This window comes from Mesoplodon densirostris, chromosome 20 (assembly GCF_025265405.1).
Source record: "Mesoplodon densirostris isolate mMesDen1 chromosome 20, mMesDen1 primary haplotype, whole genome shotgun sequence".
Taxonomy (NCBI): domain Eukaryota; kingdom Metazoa; phylum Chordata; class Mammalia; order Artiodactyla; family Ziphiidae; genus Mesoplodon; species Mesoplodon densirostris.
The window spans coordinates 27,506,191-27,526,964 of NC_082680.1; the positions used below are offsets into that span (position 1 = coordinate 27,506,191).

A 20,774-nucleotide genomic window follows, 5' to 3' on the forward strand; every position below is an offset into this window, starting at 1 on the left:
AAACCAAACTCCTCTTGAGAAAGCAATTTCTCTTATAAACTGGGTCTATATACCTCTGGCATTTTCAGTCATAACATCTTGGTTATTTTAAAATAGATTTTGTCATTCTTAGCAAAAAAAAAAAAATACACACACGAAGGAAAAACACTGAAAGGAAAAACAGTCAGAGAAACAGATGGTTTGAACAGACCTTGATAGCTATCTCCATAAGAGGATTTGTTAGTAACCAGTGGTTTTAACTTTCTGCTCTACGGTGCTTGAGAAAAAATGGAAGAAAAGGCTCTGCTAGTTGGTTGCTGGGGAGACTTTCAGAGGATTTGCACATAAGCTGTGCTATGTCGGGCTCTTATGTTATTTCCTCAGTTCTGTAGACCTAGGTCCTTTACCTGTGCACCTGAAAACATGCCAGTGTTTAAATATCTCCACTTGGCAAAAAGGGCAAGAGGTTTTATTCAGACTCTCAACTAAGCAGCCCTAAAAATGGAGTTCTCTGGAAGAAAGTCACCTCATTTTTCTCTCTTTGGTGGATTTATTTAAGCAACTGTACCTGTTCAAAATTGAGGTCATGGTCAATTATACATATGCTTTTAAATGCATCACCCTTCAAAAATCAAGTTTGAGGCAGAATCCAGTCAACCTTGCCTGAAAATCATGGCCTCCTGCAAACCCTCCTCCCTGCTGCATCCTGCTCCCTTAGTGGTTTAGAAGTAATGAGTCCACGGAGCCTGTGTTCAGCTCCTTCCTCTCAAACACACCCCCAGGGTCTTTCACCTCATTATGCAAGAACCAGCCTAGGGCTCATCCACATTTTCAAAGGCACCTAATGCACAGCTCACCTCAATCCCCATCTCTTACTAGAACTTTCTTTTTAGGAGGTCAGAGCTAGAATGTGTCCAAAGGCATCAAACATACAGGGACTTACATTAAATGGCTCAAAAATGAGGGAAATATTACTTGGGACATCCTGTAGTTGAAAAATAAGAAAGAGAAATACATAAAAACTCACCAGAGCTCAAAGACTTTGAAAGACGGCTTTGGCCTCTTGGGATCAACCCCTGCTAAGCTTTGTAAGTTCCATGTTAATCAGTTTGGTTTATCCATCTGTATCTGAGGCACAGGTTCATTGCTGCTCTTCAGGAAGGTGGATGGAAACAAGAAGAGTTCATCCAAGGCTTCAGATCTATGAAGTAAGCGTGTAGTTCTCTGTTTAACAGAGGATGAAGTAAAATTGTAGAATGCACACATTTTTTTCCATGTTACTGAAACCTTCCCAGATGTTCCTACTTCACACCACTAGACTACAGCCCACTTAGCTTCCTTGGCTAGTCTCACTCCTTTTCAAGGAGCTCCAAACTGCATACTTACAAAAACACTAAAAATAGTAAATGCCTTTTAGTTACTTTTTCTGAAGCTCAGGTACATTTTTTTTCCCCATCCTTGCCAGGAGGCTGCTTGCATCTGAGTTCTGCTTTTAGTCCTGTGATGAATCAGGAGAAGACAACTGATATAGCTCTTCAGTGCCATCTTTGCTTTGTAAGGCCACTTGTAAACCCATTTCCATCTCATTCTGTACTTGTGTCCAGATTAAGGCCCATTTCCTCAAAGTTCATGGAGCTGGCATAGCACTGCTCTGGCTCTTTCACCTTTTCCTCTAGAGCCATCTGAGTTCCCTCCCTCTTGGGTCACAGGTGTGAGAACTGAGTTTTCTGAGTCTCCATCACCTCCACACACACAGAATTACAGCAGGATTCTCTGAACACCATCTTTATGCTGTGTTGAAAGGCTGTTGTTGATTTATTTCTGTTGCTCCTTTCTGAGTTACACACCCCTGGTGTAGCAGGGTGATGATTTAGTGGAACCATAATGGATATCAAGGATCCGAACTCTGTACCAGATTTCCAGGGGTAGGGGTGTGTGGAGGTAACCACAGACTCAAGCCCCTGTATTCAAATAGTCTCAGATGGATATATTTAATATTCTGGTAAGTTTCAAGGGAGGTTGTTCATTGTTTGAATTGAATGTGCCCTGTCTCTCTTGGGACGTCCTACTTGCATACGTGGGAAGTCTAAGAGGACACTGTACCTTCCTCAATGTCCCTGCTTTGTCTACACTCTCAGACTTGAACAACCATCCTAATGAATCTTTTCTAACCTCCTCCAGCCATCTGGACTTTTGGTTGGTTATAATGCCGAGGGAATTAACTCTGTTGACTTTTTGTACACATATACACCTTACATGGTTCGCTAGAAGGGGACTTCGCATCCTTGGAAAAGTCATTACTTACCTCTGTTTCAGTATAACTTGCAAAGGTGCTCTCATGTGCTTAACTCATTTAAGCTCCCCAGTTATGTTCAAAAGAAGGGGATTTTGTACCAATTTTTGAGATGAGGAAAAAAAGATCTAAAAAATGAAGGTTCGAAGAAGTGAGGCTGCTTTGCGAAGGCCTGTTACCTACCGGTGAGCTGGGATTTGACTTCAGGACATCTGACTCCAATTCCGGTGCTCACGGACTAAAGGATGCCACCTCTCCTTGACGTCGGAGACTTTAGGGAAACAGCTTTCTGACGTTGCATTCCAAGGTTTGGCCCCTGTAAAGAGGCAGCCCCTGGAATCGCTCTGGAAGAGCACCGAGAATTAGGCAGGACTGGAAGGCAGCATCAAGCTGAGACATCTACAGAGGTAACTGGCTGTTGTTACGTCATCATAGTTGAGAGAAAAAGGTCTGGAAACAGGTGTCACCTCAGTGCTGAAACTTAGTGGACATGATGTTAGGAGACATTTGAGTTCAGGGGCTAAGAGTGTGCACTCAGGCATCTGAGCTCAGGGTTCAGACTTAAGACTCACTGGTTTTATTCATGTGACCTTAGGTAAGTTAATGAAGCTCCTTGACTCTGTGTCCTCATCTGAAAAACAATAGTAGGTACCTACCTCATAGGGATGTTGTAGGATTGCAGGATATACAGTGATACTACAATTTGAAAGATAAAGTAAGAACACCAAATTGATACATTTAAATTTGATAAAGTATTCTACCTACAATATTTCCTTTAATCTTCTCATCCATCCTGCTGTGGTAAGTAATAATAATTACCCTAATTTTGTAGATTTGAAAATGAAGACCAAAACAAAGTTAGTAGGTTTGCCTAGGTGGACTGGGCACCAAAACAAAAGTTTCTGACTAATAATGTATTTTTAGACTACATCCGACTCCCCACTTTAAGGAATAATTAAGTGTATTATTCTTGAGTCCAGTAAGACATGTTTGATGAGAGATGGGGCTTATGCCTAATAATGGAAATACACCGTGAAACATACAGAATGGGGCCCAGATTTGGCAAAGACAATAACTTTATACTTCAATGTGGAATGACATTGCAATAGAGGATTTCATAGAAAACAATGGGAAAAATAGAGGAGGCCCTTAATCTATTCTAAGGATAGATGCTAGGGAAGGAAGGTGACTAAAAGATCAGTAGAAATTCACCAGACAAAGAAAGGTATAAGGGTTATTAACTCAGTGATTTCCAGCTCCAGGATACATTTTCCAGTATTTATACAGTGTAAAGTAGGAAGGGGGTATAGAACAGTCGGTAAATCCAGGCTTTTTTATTTTTAAGTGAGGTATAGTTGACTTAAAATGTTAGTTTCAGGTGTACAGCAAAGTGATTCAGTTATACATATATTTTTTCAGATTCTTTTCCATTATAGGTTATTACAGGATACTGAATGTAGCTCCCTTTGCTAGACAGTAAATCCTTGTCGTTTATCTATTAATCCCTCCCCCTTGCTTTCCCCTTTGGTAACCATAAGTTTGTTTTCTATGTCTGTGAGTCTGTTTCATAAATAAATCCATTATTTTAGATTCCACATATAAGTGATATAATATTTGTCTTTGACTTGATCACTCAGTATGATAATCTTTAGGTCCATCCATATTGCTACAAATGGTAATATTTCATTCTTTTTTATAGCTAAGGAATATTCCATTGTATATATGTACCACATCCCTCTTTATCCATCTGTCTATTGATGGATACTGGGTTGCTTCCATGTCTTGGATGTTGTAAATAGTGCTGCTATGAACACTGGGGTATAGGTATCAAATCCAAGCATTTATTCTCTGCTTTGAAGTCACTCTGTTGCCCGAATATTGCCTTAAGCAGCTTCCTTCCAACTCTACCCCAGGCCCAGCCACAGAGAGACAGAAGGTTAAGTTTCAGGCACTGCTTCACTCACAAAATAGAGGATGCTTCGTGATGTCACAAGCTAGAGTAGCCTCACCGAAAGGCAATGGCATAAACTTGGAGCTGCCAGAAGTATTTGCTGGTGAGAGGCCCTTAGGATTCTCCTGGATCAAGTGTATTTAAGAAGCTAAGTCAATGCCAAATGTGGCCGCCTTTATCGAAGACGGCTTTGGAGGGCAGGAAACCAGCAGTGATCACTCTCAACAAGGCTGCCTCTTTTCCCAAACTTTAATTTGAAAGAATTTGTGTCTTTTCTTTCTATTTCTTCGGGAGCTTTGGGGGGATGTGGATTTTTCATCCTCTCTAAACAGGTTTTGGTAACTTTTATTTAAAAAGGGTGTTTAAATCAACTACCCTATGATCCAGCAATCCCACTCCTGGGCATATATCCAGAGAAAACCATAATTTGAAAAGATACATGCACCCCAGTGTTCATTGCAGTACAACATCCAAGACATGGAAACAACCTAAGTGTCAGAGGAATGGATAAAGATGTCATACATACACAATGGATATTACTCAGCCATAAAAAAGAGTGAAATAATGCCATTTGCAGCAACATGGATGGACCTAGAGATTATCATACCAAGTGAAGTAAGTCAGACAGAGAAAGACAAATACCTGATGATATCACTTATACGTGGAATCTAAAAAAAAGTTCATCTGTACCATTTTTTTTAATCTACAAAAGAGAAACAGAGTCACAGATGTAGAAAACATACTTACGGAACCCAGAGGGGAAAGGGGGGGATAAATTGGGAGACTGGCATTGACATATACACACTACTATATATAAAATAGATTAACTAGTAAGAAACTACTGTATAGCACAGGGAACGCTTCTCAGTACTCTGTAATGACCTATATGGGAAAAGAGTCTTAAAAAGAGTGGACAGATGTATAACTGATTTCACTTTACTGTACACCTGAAACAACATTGTAAATCAACTATACTCCAATAAAAAAATTTTTTTAATTAAGGTGTTTAAACAAGAGGATTAAAAAATCAATTGTCTCCTTTCAGAGATTTCCCCCACATATACCCCAGTAAGAAAATGATACAGATGTAGCACAATCTTCCTACTACCCACTCCCAGCTCTCATTTTGTACCCCCCTTCCTACCCATGGTTGGTGAGTAGAGAAATGGACCAGAACATTACTATATGGAGCTTTCTTCTGGGAAGCAATAAAATGAAACCAAAGGCAAACATTCATTTCTTTTTCCAGTTACACTGTCATGTGGATATTCCTGACCAAATGCTTAGACTAGAGTTGGAAATGTAATCTTACTGAAGAATTTACAAAAGGACACATATTTGGAATTTGGGCTCAACCCAGATGGAGTATTTCAACCACTGTTTTTCTACCGTGCTTTTATTTTCTCTCAAATGGTATGGTCTTCCCACTGGGTACATTTTGGGGTGAAGAGTGGGAAGGCAGACATGCTGGTGTTAGGAAACATTAACTTTTGTGGGGTGTGGTGCCTTGATGGTGCAATATCTTTGATAGCAAAGCATGAAATAAGACCAATTACAAGACTAGAAAGACAGAAAAAGTAGGCCTGAGATGGAAGAGAGTAGACAATTTCTTCTCTGGTAACAGGCTCACCATTCAGCACCGCACTGTAGCTACTTCTATGGAATGGCTTCATGTGGCCTTTCCTCCATGGTTGCAAGAATGACACACACAAAAACAAAATTATAAACACACACTTGCTCACATACCATGCCTGATAGAGGATACAAGCACTCAGAAATGTCCTTAGGCTGTTTGGGAGGACCTCATTTCTAGAAGGCTAAAAAGAAAACATGTATGACCATTCTACTTGTAAAAATGGTTTTAATGAAATGAATCTGTTTCTAGTAAACTACTCTTTATGTCAAAGCAGACATTTGAGGCCATTCTGAAAGCACCCATCCCAGGAAAATATGAAACTGAGTTCATATTTTGTTAACTGAGTTCATACTTTATGAATCAGAGTCTCCAAGGGCTCTGATTTCACAGAAGCTAAGAAACCCCTGCCATCAGGCTACTGCAATTAGTGTAGTGGTCCCAGTCAAAACCTTACCTCTTGAGCATAAAATAAGAGCACCTACCTTTGGCTCTACCCTGACACCAGGTGACTGCTCAGGACATTACTGCAGGGAGGAAACCTGGCCAAAACCTCTGGGATGATTTGCATCTCTGTTTGCCTTCTCCAGCTTAGAGGACTTACCCACTAGGTTATGTCTCAAGCCATCCTACAGCAGCTCAGGCAAAAAACAGCAACAAAAGAATACTACACCTTCTCACTGCAAGAGTTACGAGCTCAGTTCAGTCAGTGACAAGGGCCAAATGTACACAGTACTGTGAACCAAGAAAAATAGGACCCCTTATATGTAAGGAGGTTACTCTGGTGGAGGTGTTGGTTGGAGGACAGATTGTGTATATGTTGGAAGATCTCTCTAATTTCAGAGATTTCGCCGGGATAATGTCAAGTCTAATTTTCCCACCTCCCTGTGGAACCTGCAGAGAAGCATCATTTTATCAGAATGGGCACCACCACTCCCCCACCCACCTACACATCATGCCTTATCCCTCCCTATTGATGTAAGAATTGCACGTGAAGAGAGAAAAAAAGAAGTCACATTTTGGAGAAGTGTGGGGATCAAAGGTGGCTGTCCCTCTGCTCGCCAAAGCCAAAGAGAGTAACCCCAGGTGAACTACTCATAAAATTCTGGCCATCTGCAGGAAATGAATATTGATACCTGATTTTCTCATTGTTTATCAGTTTGTTGACTTGTTCAATGCTTCCAGGGAAGAAGGAAAAAATAAAAAGCTTTGAGAAGAGAGGGCATGCTGCCAAAGTCCAGGAGAGAGGGGCAAAGAGCATTTCTGTAATTTCCAATTCCCCATATTCCCAAGAGGTAGAGAAGATGAACCTAGGCCAGGAAATGGGAGCCAGAGAGATTAAGTGAGATGGAAAACAGGTTTGCCAGAGGCCACTTCAGTGACAGGAAGAGGGGCTCAGAGAGCAGGTAAAGATGCTGCCAGCTGGGGGCTGGTTGGCAGGTGTACCTGAAACACACAAGGAACAACAGATGCTTAGGGTTAACTGTTTGCAATCCAGTCACCTGCACCCTCTGTCAGTGAGGCCTTTTGGAGTCATCACCTATTTATACTGAATTCATTAAGGATTATCTTAAGAAACTTAAGCCATCCAAGAAAAAGACGCCACAGTTAAGTAGGAGATGGTGTATATTTTCCTTTTCTCTACCATGATGCCACAGAGATAAGCTCGTGGAAGAGGGAATGCATGAGGGAGCAAGTTGTCTGCTTCAGACCCAGTAGCTAGAACCTTGTGTGTGTTCATGCAAATATGCATGAGTGTGTGGGCACAGATGTGTCCATGTGCATGGCTACTGGGGGTGGAATTTGGAATCAGATGTGAAATTAAAGTTTTTAAATGAACAAAAATCAGTCCAAAAAACAATTTTAATAATTCGATGTTACTGAAAAGTTATGGACTCAAAGTTAAATATCTTCAGGATACCCTGCTACCATGGACAATTCCATGAAGCACAACTATTAGAGTAACTACTAGGAAAACTAGAGCCACTTCATACCATAATAGATGAAACCCCAAAAAGCAAATCCAGTTAAATGAATGATGATATTGAAGTGTGCTACATGTGGTGACAAAGATACCCAAATATTAACCAGGAGTGAAGGGATGAACCCTGGGTAAAGGCTCAGGGAAGGTTTCAGAGAGGAAGTGACAATTGACTTAAAACCTGAAAGACAGAGAGTAAAGCACATTCCAATCAAAGGGAACAGAATGTGCAAAGGCACAGAGGTATAAGTAACATCACATAGGGACTTCCCTGGTGTTCCATAACAATCCGCCTTCCAATGCAGGTTATGCGGGCTCAATCCCCTGGCCAGGGAACTAAGATTCTACATGCCGCAGGGCAACTAAGCCCGTGCGCCACAACTACAGACCCCACGCACTCTGGACCCTGCGCACAACAGCTAGAGAGAGACCCCCGCACGCCGCAACAGAAGATCCCACATGCAGCAACTAACACCCAAGGCAGCCAGAAATAAATTAAAAAATAAGTAAAAAAATAAATAGCATCACATATTTTGGAACTAAGCAAATCAGAACAAAATATGAAAGGAAGAGTGATGAGGAATGCAGCTGAAAAAGATTTGACCATGTCGAGTGTTGTTTGCTGCCTAGGGGAAACTGAAATGGACTTGATGGGTAGGGATTGCTGAGGCTGAAGATTCGGGAGACCCAGTCATATTTACACTTGAGATGTATTATCTTTTGCTTCATCTCCACTGCCACTGGCCACGTTCAAGTCTTCATCATACTAGTATCCTTCTGAGCACAGTGAAAAGATGCCTCATTTTGCCTAGCACAGATATTAATAGCCCTCCTTTTCACACTCAAAAGTATCTCAATTTGGACTGTAAATTATAGTCACTCTACTTTTGAGTGTCCTTGTCTCTAGGTGCAAACGTTTTAAATCCTTTCTCTAATCCCCACGTTGCTGTCAATGGGGATTTTTTTTTTTTAAGTGAAGCAAGTGTTTATTAGGAGGAGAAAGTACAGTATGTGTGGATAGACACACGGGTGGACTCAGAGTCGCACCCTCATGGCAGTTTGAATCACTTTTATGGGGCATTTCTTCTGGATTTCCTTTGACCAATCATCTTGCTTTGCCGGGTTGTGAGTCCGTATTTGGTTTATCTCAGGGTCCTCCCCTGTGTGCGTCCGCATCTCTTAGCCAAGATGGATTCTAGTGAAGAAGCCTATGGGTAGTTTTCATCACTTACTATGAGGTGTCACGCCTTTCCTTTTTGACCTCCAGGGAGCCTTTCTGCGCATGTGTAGTTGGGGAGGTCTCCTTGACTTCAAGAATAAGGAATATGTGGTCTCTTATCTTCTATCTGGGCAGGGCCCAGCCTCCTCCATCATCCTGCTTTTATGGAGTTTCTGCTATTATGGAGTTTCTGTCCACAAGGGAGAAACTGTTCAGCCTGGGGTCCATCTACCATCCTGCCTCAAATCCCCCCTGAGAGACATGAACCCCAAGAAATCTTTATGGGGGGAGGAAGAATAAAGGTCTGTCTTCTGTAGCTTATTCAGGTTGCCAAGGGGCTTGTAGACCCTACCTAGTTGGGGGTCACGGAGCTCTCGCCCAATGGGGAGCTTTGAGAGACAGACTTGGGGAGAAACACAGCCAGGTCCACTGGTGTACACATGCGTGTGTTAATGTGGGGTGAGAGAGATGAGGGACTTGGAGATAATTCCCAGAATTCTGGCTTGGAAACTGATGATTAATTAGTAGAGAGAGACTTGCCAGCTGAAGTCACCTGAGAGTTTGTGATAACAGCTGCTCTGGGAGCAGCTCTGGATTTCTTTCCAGGGAATAAACACAGCTCTTTGACTTAACGAGAAAAGGGATAGGAAGAAAACTGATTAAAGAATAAATAAATAAAAGACAAAAATAATATGTAATATATTCAAGAAAACAGACAACTGCTGAATTGAAATCCCACATTTGGCCGGGGCATGTGATAACAATGCTACTTACAGCAAAATGTCCCAGTATTGGGCTTGGACCATGTTTGTATGCCTCATGCACAGTGGGATCTTCTGCCTTCCTTTTGTTTTCTTTGCCTTCCTAGCTAGGTAAGACTCTGCCAATCCTGAAGTAAACTAATGACATACAAAACTTGTCAGGAAAGTAGTACAGACTTAGTCATTGACACTGCATGAGAAATAAAGAATTATCAGAAATGAGATGATATAGCAGAGTAAGAACAACACAGGGATCCAGAAGGCCTGAGTTCCAATCCCCTTTGCCACGTCCAGCCTGGGTGGCTTTGAGCTAGTCATTTTCTTTCTCCAGGCCTCAATTTTATCATCTATAAATTTTGTGTATTATTCACTGCATTCCAGGATTTGAGTGAGGACAGTAAAGTGACTTTAAATATGAGAAGTCTGTGCAAACTATATGCTACATTTTGATATTATTTTGCCTATCCTTTTTTTTTAATTACAAAGATACAAAATCCATGGAATTTGCTTGAGCTCTGACTCAGTGATACTGAGTCATTCCCATTTAACTACTAACACATGCCTAGACTCAGCAGAAAGTTTAATTCAGTGATAGCAAACATATTAAGTGTTCACTCTAAATCAAGAGCTTTGTCTTGAAGGCTTAAACATAAGACATGACACCATAAAACTCCTAGAAGAGAGTGTAGGAAAACATTCTCTGACATAAATCATACCAATGTTTTCTCAGGTCAGTCTCCCAAAGCAATAGAAATGAAAACAAAAATAAACAAATGGTACCTAATCAAACTTACAAGCTTTTGCACAGCAAAGGAAAGCACAAAAAATTTTTAAAAATTAAAAAAAAAATGAAAAGACAACCTGCAGAATGTGAGAAAATATTTGCAAATGATGCGACTGACAAGGGCTTAATCTCCAAAATATAGGAATAGCTCATACAACTCAACCACAACAAAAAAAAACCCAATCGAAAAATGACCTTAATAGACATTTCTCCAAAGACAACATACAGATGGGCAGTAGGCACATGAGAAGATGCTCAACATCATAATTATTCAAGAAATGCAAATCAAAACTACAGTGAGGTACCACCTCACACCGGTCAGAATGGCCATCATTAAAAAGTCTATATATAACAAATGCTAGAGAGGGTGTGGAGAAAAGGGAACCCTCCTACACTGTTGGTGGGAGTGTAAGTTGGTACAGTCACTATGGAAAACAGTATGGAGGCTCCTCAGAAAACTAAAAATAGAGTTACCATATGACCCAGCAATCCCACTCCTAGGCATATACCTAGACAAAACTATAATTCGAAAAGATACATGCACTCTAATGTCCATAGCAGCACTATTTACAATAGCCAAGACATAGAAACAACCTAAATGTTTATCGACAGATATAAAGATGTGGTACATATATACAATGGAATACTACTCAGCCATTAAAAAAAGAACGAAATAATGCCATTTGCAGCAACATGGATGCAACTAGAGATGATCATACTAAAGAAAGTAGAAGAAGTAAGTCAGAAAGACAAATACCATATGATATCACTTATATGTGGAATCTAAACTATGGCACAAATGAACCTATCTACAAAACAGAAACAGACTCACAGACATAGAGAACAGACTTGTGGTTGTCGAGGGGGAGGGAGAGGGATGGACTGGGAGTCTGGGGTTAGTAGATGCAAACTATTACATTTAGAATGGATAAACAACAAGGTCCTACTATATAGCCCAGGGAACTATGTCCAATCTCCTGGGATAAATCATAATGGAAAAGAATATTAAAAAAATGAATGAGTATAAGTGAGTCACTTTGCTGTACAGCAGAAATTAGCACATTGTAAATCAACTATACTTCAATAAAAAATTAAAAGTAAAATCAAGAGCCTTGTGATGATACAAAGGACATCCTGCATCAATTCCTTTGTCTACCTCTGTTTCTCATAACATTCTGGCCTATGATTGGTACTTTAGAGGTATATCCTATGGGTCCGAACAATGGACTCTGGGAGGGCTGGTATTTAGATTAAGAGATCAATGACCAGTCAAGCTGGGGTGGGTGCTTATGCCACCTTAAACAAGCTTTGTCCCTGTCCACTTTGCCAGGCTTTCCATGCTAGATAGTGATGGATATAAATGAACGAATTATCCCTGTCACTATTTCTGTTTAGTGGGCAGTCATGGATTTGAATTTGGCTTGTTGCTTTGAGTTTTAGAAATCTTTATTGGAAGAATCAAATTAATGGTGTCTACCTATCCCTTTGAGGGGATTTGGCATTAATTAACCCTATAACAGGCATAGGGGACCACTGAGGAGGAGAGAGGCTCTGAAGTAACAAACAAAGGTACTACCTGTGCTAGTGAGGGGGAATACATTGCTGCCATTTGGGAAACACATTAATTCTTTCAGACTGCCAGTGTCACGCAGTGCAGTAAAAGGGGCAGTTTATCAAATGGTACCTTAATGGACTAGAAGGGTTAATGCAACTTTAGCTGAAGATTGTGCTCTTTTCCGCAGTAAAATCACAATGCTTTCTTCACAGAGCCATTTAGGTTAGACTATAATGCCATTAGCCCCCAGAATGAGGAGGGGAAGAGAAAAACAGTGAAAGAGGGAAAAGAAAAGCGGGGGGTGGGGGGATTCTCACACTGTCATTTTATGATCTGCTCTTTTCGGAAGGAGAATGTCTTCATATCGAGGCCTTTAGCCACCCTTCTACCTCACACCACCCCCTTGGTCCACAAACAAACACGCATAAAGAAAAATTGCTGTCATTCTAATCAAAGTGCCTTTGAAGCCCATGTGAGCTCACAATGCGAAGTGATTAGAGTGGTCCAGAGGAGTCTTTAATTAAAGATGCCATTGACAAGATAACAATGGTCTGTGAACATGGTTAATAGGTCTGAATGGAAGGGGCACCTTAATTCAATAAGAGGAAAGTCATTGGTTCATGAGTTTGATTGCACATTATAAAGGAACCACACATACTATAATTATTTTTATTTTGTATGTGCCATCTCTTTTATTGCCCATGCTGGAAGTAGAAATAACCTGTCCTATTAAGATATTTAATATATATCATCCTGCCCACTTCACTTAGTTATAGCCTAATAAAAATGCCAGGAGACGATGCCAACCCACCCTGAGGCTGCCCTCCCTACTTACTAAAACACGCCCTTTGATGTGGGAACAGATGTATATGTATGACTGATTCACATTGTTATAAAGCAGAAACTAATAATTTTTTAAAAAAGAAATGGACTAGAGACAGAGACAGACACACAGGGAGAACACCGTGTGACGGTGGAGGCAGAGGGTGGAGTGATGCCCCATAAGCCAAGAAGTGCCACCTTGATTTTGGACTTTTTGCCCCCAGAACTGTGAGAAAATAAATTCTTATTGCTTTAATAAATAAATAAATAAATAAATAAAACATAGCCTTTGAAAACCTGGATGATCAACCGCCTCACTCCCTTGGTCACCGTCTTTAACAACTTCCCAGGACCCCATAAAGTTATATGCAGATATGGAGCTTCACTCTGCATAGAAACTTCTGCAGCTGAAGTGTGACGATAACCCAAAAGTCAACCGACACCTCCAAGATTGTGAGGTGTCTGGGAGACGGCAGTGGGTCAGGAGGCAGCGACAGAGGGGTCTTTAGGTCCTCACTTTAAAGTGAACAAGCCATGAAAGTCCCGGTGGTAGGCGGAAGAGTGGTAGACAGAAGAATGGCGCCCCAAGGATGTCCACATCCTAATCCCCGGAACCTTACATGGCAGTAGGGACTTTGCAGATGTGATGAAGTTTAAGGACCTTGCTTGAGAAGGAGAGATTATCCTGGATTATGCAGGTGAGCCCACAGAAGGATCCTTGTAAGAGGAAGGCGGGAATACCAGACTCAGATAAGGAGACTGATGTTAAACCGCTCACAGATGGAAGAAGGAGTTCCCAACCAAGGAATGCAGGCAGCCTCTAGGAGCTGGAAGAGGCAGGGTAATGGATCCTTTCCTAGAACCTCCAGAAAGAACACAGCCCCACTGACACCTTCATTTTAGCTCTATGGGACTTCTACCTACAGTACTGCAACATTATGCATTTGGGTTGTTTTCATCCAGTAAGTCTATGGAACAGCAATAATAGGAAACCAACACAGGCCTCTGTGACCACTCTACACATCTCAAAGCCCTGTTTTCCTAAGGCTTTCTCCAGGGTCTATGAAAACAATCTTAGCAATTCTCATACCAACATGACACCTTCGAAGTTCCAGGTTTGGAGACCATGTCCCAGGGAACATCCATCTCTCCCACTGCCTGTCCCCCACCTGCCCCACACAGACACACACCCCAGGACCACCACAGGACAGGAGATTCTAATCCCAGCTCTGTCACAAGTGGGTGTGACTTCGGCCATGTCCCTCCACCCGGTAGCATGTCCTTTCTGTTTCCTCATCTGAATGGCGATGGTGTTGGCCTGATTGCTCTTAGGTCCTTTCCCAGCCCCCGAAATGAAATGATTCTATGACATAGGACTCAGGTTCCTCGGGGAAAGCTGTTTTGCCCATTCAAAATGCCAATGAGTAAACCACTTAGCAGATAATAAACACTGTCATAGCAGCATGCAGCCTAGATCTCTTCTCTCCTCCCCGCCTTTCACTTTAAAGCACTCTCCTCCCTGAGCCATCATGATTCCACTTCTCATAGTAAACAAAGCTAAAACGCCAACACTGCATGAAAGATGAGGTGTAAATTGTGTCTAGGAACTGATGATTTACACATGATTTGCGATTCCTTCAGTATATTAATGGGTAAACACCCTCTGAATGTGTGTGTAAACGAAAGCCGAACATCCGCAAACAGTTTAATCTCTCAGTGTGGCGTTACTCAAACTTCAGCAAGGTCAAATCCTCCTTCCAGCCTGTATGTAATTGCCCTCCCACCCCAAGCCCCTTGTGCCAACTCCCTTCCCATGATCCTATTGCAGGTAATACCAAGTGGGTGACACAGATCTTTAAACCCTTTCTTAGCAGAGATGTCTGCTTCCATCCTCAGTTAATTGGGCTTGTTGCTTATTGTAATCCACCCTTCTAACTGCTCCTCTCCCGCCCCAACTAATGGCATAGAATGGCTTGAAGAGCTGTAACGTTATTTCCGGTTACTGCTAATCAACCCCCCAACCTGAGAGCCTTCCATGTTAATACACGTGCTACTTAGAGAAAGAGGATGTAGGAACAGTCCCTGTGCATTTGCATTTTCAACCATAGGAGCATCATCCAAAGCCATAATCATGAGCATTTCAACTTGACCGGCATCTGAATTCCATTTCAGAAGCCTACCCGATGTATATCTGACAGCCCACCCAGCCCCCGCTGCGTGAGGCTTTGCTTCGGATATTTTCTCAAGAGCCACACAACTTTTCTCAAACGTTAGTGCCAGGGCTAACTTGCAAGCAAGGAACGCAAGTGAAAAGCATGAGTTCCCAGCTCCTACCTCAGACATACTGAATCCGAATCGTCATGGGTGGTATCCAGGAATATAATTTTAAACAAGCTACCCAAGGAGTTTGAAACCACCTTACAGTTTTAGGGCCACTTAAAGACTGAAAGAGGAATCAATTGTGATAAAGAGATTTTGCTCAACTTCTCTCTTTTCTCCTCTATTCTGCTCCTGATCCCCTATTCTCCCTTTCCAGAAGTCTATTTTCTTAAATCATACATAGCAGTTACTAGAGATAAATCCCCCAGGAAACCTAGTCATGCTATTGGGATGGACTGATGAGCCACGCTGGCTTTCTAAAGGGCCCATATCTCCGAGAGATTCTGTGATTATCGTTTCCTGGGACTGATCTCAAAGATCTGGTCAGAGCTGCAGAGTGAGACAGGTATCTGACTCAAGTAAAACGAGAAATCATAAACCGCAAACTGATTTTTATCCATAGCAATGTTAGCACTCTAGGTCAATGTACGAGGGTTTCAATGAAAAGAGACAAAGAGAATAATAATAGTAAAACTATGTCATCTCAGGCCCCAAACCGTAGGAGGCTGAAGCCAGCTTGCTTTCGGAGCTCTAATTTTAAAACTAAGTACAGTTTCCATCCATCGGCCTTTTATGCCTATTCCATTAAAATATGCTTTAATTATGGATCGACCCAGGGTCTGGCATAGTAAAACTATCATTACTCTCCTGCCTGCATTCCTGAGTGATGCTCTGGGTAAAGGTGATCAAACCTACATTCATCTATAGCACAGACCACAAGGAGGAGAGGAGGTAACGATAATTACCAAGCACAGCATGGCCGACGACAACAGTGAAAATCTCGTCTTTAAATATGGAGCTGATTGGTTTGCTTGAAGAGAGTGACGCGCTACAAGCCTAGAGTCAGGTCAAGAGATATTGAGAGCAAAAGCAAAATGTGCCCGGGTGCACCTCCAGACCTGCCGTGGTGAGCACTTGCCACCTTGTAGCTGACCTTCTCCGTGACCTTATGTTGTGACCTTGGCGCTGCACAATGTGAGTCACGATGTGCCAAGGTTTGGACCATGACCTCACCACCACCAAGCGCAGAACATTCATCACCTCCACCACACGTTGTGTGTAGCTGTCAGCGACCCTGCTGACTTCATTTTAAGAGTTCCGGACAGATCCTCCCTGGGCCTCTCTTCATTCATTCATTCATATTTTTTTGTTTGTCTGTTTCGACGGAATTTCAAACTTAAGGAAAAGTGGCAAGAATACTACAGGTGACTCCTGAACAACACAGATTTGAACAGGGTGGGTTCACTTTTTAATAGTAAACAGTGCTGTCTGTGCTTGGTTGGATCCATGCATGTGGAACCACAGATACGGTTTTTGACTGCACAGGGTGTTGGCGCCCCTAAACTGCCACGTGGTTCAAGGGTCAACTATATAAAGAGTTCCCAGTTCTCCCACATCCAGATTCACAAATGTTAACGTTTTACTACATTTACTGTGTTCTACTCTTTCTCGGCATGTGCATGGTGAGAGACATGCACATATGGACAGAGGAATTAATAAATACACATCCACGTATATTTTTTTAACCATTGTGAACAAGATGTCCCTTTTCCCCCTAGATACTTCAGTGTGTATATTCTAAACACAGACTCTTATATAACCACAGCACAATTATCAAAATCAGGAAATTAACATTGATACAATACTATTATCTACTCTGCAGACTTGGTTCCTGTATCACCTCTTATCTAAATAATGTCCTTTATGGCAAATGAAAATCCAGTTCCATTCACTTCGTTTTGTTGTCACATGCCTTTGGTCTCCTTTGATCTGGAGTACCTGAGTCTGTCTCTAGTTCATGATATTGACTACTTTTAAGAGTGCACATCAGCTATTTTGCAGAATGTCCCTCAATTTGGGCTGATATTTGATAATTCTCATGATTAGATTCAGGTTATGTAGTATTGGCAGGAATGTTACAGAAGCGATGCTGAGTTCTTTTCACTTTTTCTTATTGGGAAGTATGTTCTGAAAATTCATCCCATTATTGGCAATATTAACTTTGATAACTTGGGTTAGGTGGTGTCTGCCAAGGTTCTCAAGTATAAAGTCATGTTTACCCTTTGTAATTATTAAGTACCTTGTGGGAAGATACTTTGAAACCATGTAAATAGTTCTTTAAAATTTCACCAATTATATTAGCATCCCGTTCATAATTCTTAACTGAGTCAGTTATTAATATGATTGGTTGTCAAATGATGACCTCCTACATTTATTAGTCGACTTCCTATTGTATGGAAGGGTTTTCCCTTCCCACTCATCCATTCATTTATATCTGTATCTTTCGTGGGTTCTTATGTTATTCAGTGGGTTAGCATCCTTTACTACCATTATTCACTTTGACGCTCAAGATGTTCCAGATTTGATCAGTGGAAACCACTGGCTCCTAAGTTTGCTTCAACAAATATCTGTGAGTGCTTGTGGCCTATATTAGGCACTGGGGTGTGGGAAATGGGTACAACAATGACCAAAACAGAAAAAAAAAAAATCCCTGGCCTCATAAAGCTTACATTTCAGTCTGTGGAAGAGAAAAATAAACAAATGGTACAGTGCATTGGAGGGCAATGAGTGTGAAGTCAAAGAAAAACAAAGCTCAGCTTTTGATGTAGGAATGTTGCAGTTCCATGGCTCAGGCATAATTGGGGAATGCCTTGTTCGTAGGTGTCATTGCAGCAAAGGTCTGAAGGGCACAAGGGAGATAATCATGGGGATGTCTGGAGGAAAATTCCAGAGCAGCAGAAACAGCTGCAGTTCCTTGAGCGGGAACAAGCGGGCATTTTTAGTGGGATTCCTCAACTCAATACCATGAGTTGAGGACAGACCATGGAAGGGAAACATGAAAGCACTGCCAAGGTGCCTTCATTTCTTATAGCGCACATTCCTAAGGCATTGGGGATTCTCTTAAAGCACGTACTGAGATAAGAACCATCTAGTGAATAAAGTGGCCATCTCAAAAGCACAGTTGCTATAGAAATAAGACTCAGAAAAAGGTAGGAGAGGTGGGAGTTCAGAGTTGAGAAGAAGAACTTTTATGCATGGAGCACATACTAGGCGCTTTTTAGGCTTTACTTCTTTTAACTCTAGAACAATCTTAGAGTAGGTATTATGTCGCATGGGAGGCACGTGAGGCTCCAAAAGGCTTTCCCTTCTGCCACCATGTCTGGTTTTCATGACACAGAAAAAGTCCGACGAGGGGTGTAATATCAGGGATGATGCCACAAAGAGCACAGTGAGGACACAAGAATGTTCTTTTCATCCACAGTCTGTGTTCTCTGTGGCTCCTCTTGGTTTCCCCTGCCGGTAACTAAACAAGGTTAGTCACGTGGGGCTTTCTGTCTTGCCAGATTCCCAGGCAAGATGCTCCCAGGCCCTTTACCAGCATCCTTTCCTGCCATGTATATTTATTTTGTGGTTGGGGGCATCAAAGCTGCAAAGCTGGCAGAATTTTCTCCACAATTCTCAGCTGCACTGCGAGAGTAGAAATTTGAATTCACAACCATGTTTCCATATAGTTACTCAACAAGCCACCTGCTTACACAGACCCGGCTCTTAAATTATTGATCTTTTTGTATCTGTAAGCATTCGTAAACATGCACAGCATATATATGGAGAAAAAGGCGGGGGGTCGGGGGGGACACGATGAAAAAATTAAATAGCAAAAGTCTCACGCCACCAGCCTTTTCATACAGGAGGGTGTGTGAGGCACTGACGTTCATATCACAGTCCTGAAATCGCTGCTGTTATTAGTTCCCAGTTATTATTAGCTCACAGCAATTTTAGAAAAATGTGTAGCCTTTTTTTCTTTTTTTAACACCTAGCAAGAGCACGAATACTTCCTTGGCATATACTGTATAATGTGGGCAAACTTAAATGCCATCCATGCTTTCCTCACAAATCTTTGGTTTTGCCCAATTAAAGCCTCCTCTCCCCTGCTGTCTTGTCCCTAGATGTCCTAGGTCTGTATTCATGGCTCCACTTGCGCTACATCTTTTCCTCCATCTTTACTTGGGATGTCCCAAGAGCCAGCAGGTCGACCAGCAATCTCCTAGTGCTAACAGAGAAACAAAGTGCATCTGCTCACAGGGGTCAGGAGCCTGGAAGTCAGAAATCGGGGCTGATTTGGCTGCCCTCTCTTTGATTGACTTCTCTGTGACCTTATATTGTTACCACCTGCCCACACAGGCGTGTGGAGAGCTTTAATCAATATCTGTAAATCTCCCTGATTGCCACAGATAGAAGGTGGCAGAAAAGGGCAAATTATTATTAATTGTCAGGGGAAAAAAATGGAGAGATTAAGTTTTGTTCCTTCACCAGAGAGAGACCTACATGCACGGACACCCTTTTCACAGTAGGAGGATTAGATATGTCTTAATTTACTTCCTTTGCACTTCCGGAAATGCCCAATGGCCGCTTAATGCAAAGCCCCATCCCAGTCCCCACCTAAGTTTCTACGGGCACCATCTCCGACTCCTAATGCTGCTTACATTATTACCGAAAGGAGGCCTGCTATTCACAATGAGTGTGAGAGTTCACCTAATTAGCTGCTTTCCGTTCACTTGGCATTAAATAATTCCCCCAATTCCCATATGTCTGAATAATATGTTCAACAAGGGGGATCATTCTCTGAAAGCGATTAAATAGTTCTTTTAGGAGAGCTTGTCATTGGTCACTCAGAAGCACCCCTGCTATCCCTGTCTGTGAAGGATGCAGGTGGCAATTACACAGAAAGCACTTAACCCTCTCCAGTGGCCGCTGGCAGGCATCCATGCACAAGCTGCCACCTCGTGCTGGGTACAGCTTACGCTGGAATTTTCCATTTTTTTCAAACCTCAAGGATAGCGTTCTAGGCTGTTCATAGAGCATTTGTCATTGCTAATACAGGTCTTTCCAAACCCACCCACCTCCCTGACTTGCCTGCCCTGCTTTGACATATAAATGCATAAAAGACATTTCCATTTTAGTCTGTGCTTTGCCTGTATGGGAAGAATTGATAACTTTGGTTTGCCTACGTGGAAGGCTGAATTTTCGGAAAGCAGCTCCAGTGCTTCTTGGGGAGGGAGGAAGACGCTGTGATGGTGTTCAGGTCTAATTTAGATACAGTAGATACAAGATGCTCCTTCTAGCTTATAGGCCGTGCCTTTTATCGCAACAGTGAATTATAGATAATGAGCTAAAGTGTGGCCGTGACCAGCTGGAGAGGGAACAAGCAGTGTCAACAAAAGCAATTCAGAAATTAACAACATGTTAGGCGTACTCATAGAAAACCTGTTTGTTTACACAAGATCACAGACAAGGTAGTATCTTTCAGTACTGATTCCATCCTGCTCAAAGGGTTGCTTTTTTGACCAGGGATGATATTTCTTAAATGTCCTTCCTAGGTGAGATGAGAGAAAGCTTAGGTAATAATACCAGTCCTA

The 20,774-nt window shown here is 41.9% G+C and overlaps 1 protein-coding gene across 2 annotated transcripts in view; it reads left to right on the forward strand.

The window, feature by feature from the left end:
- Positions 1-20,774, forward strand: part of UNC5D (unc-5 netrin receptor D) — a 620,692-nt gene that overhangs the window by 553,597 nt on the left and 46,321 nt on the right. The window lies entirely within an intron of this gene.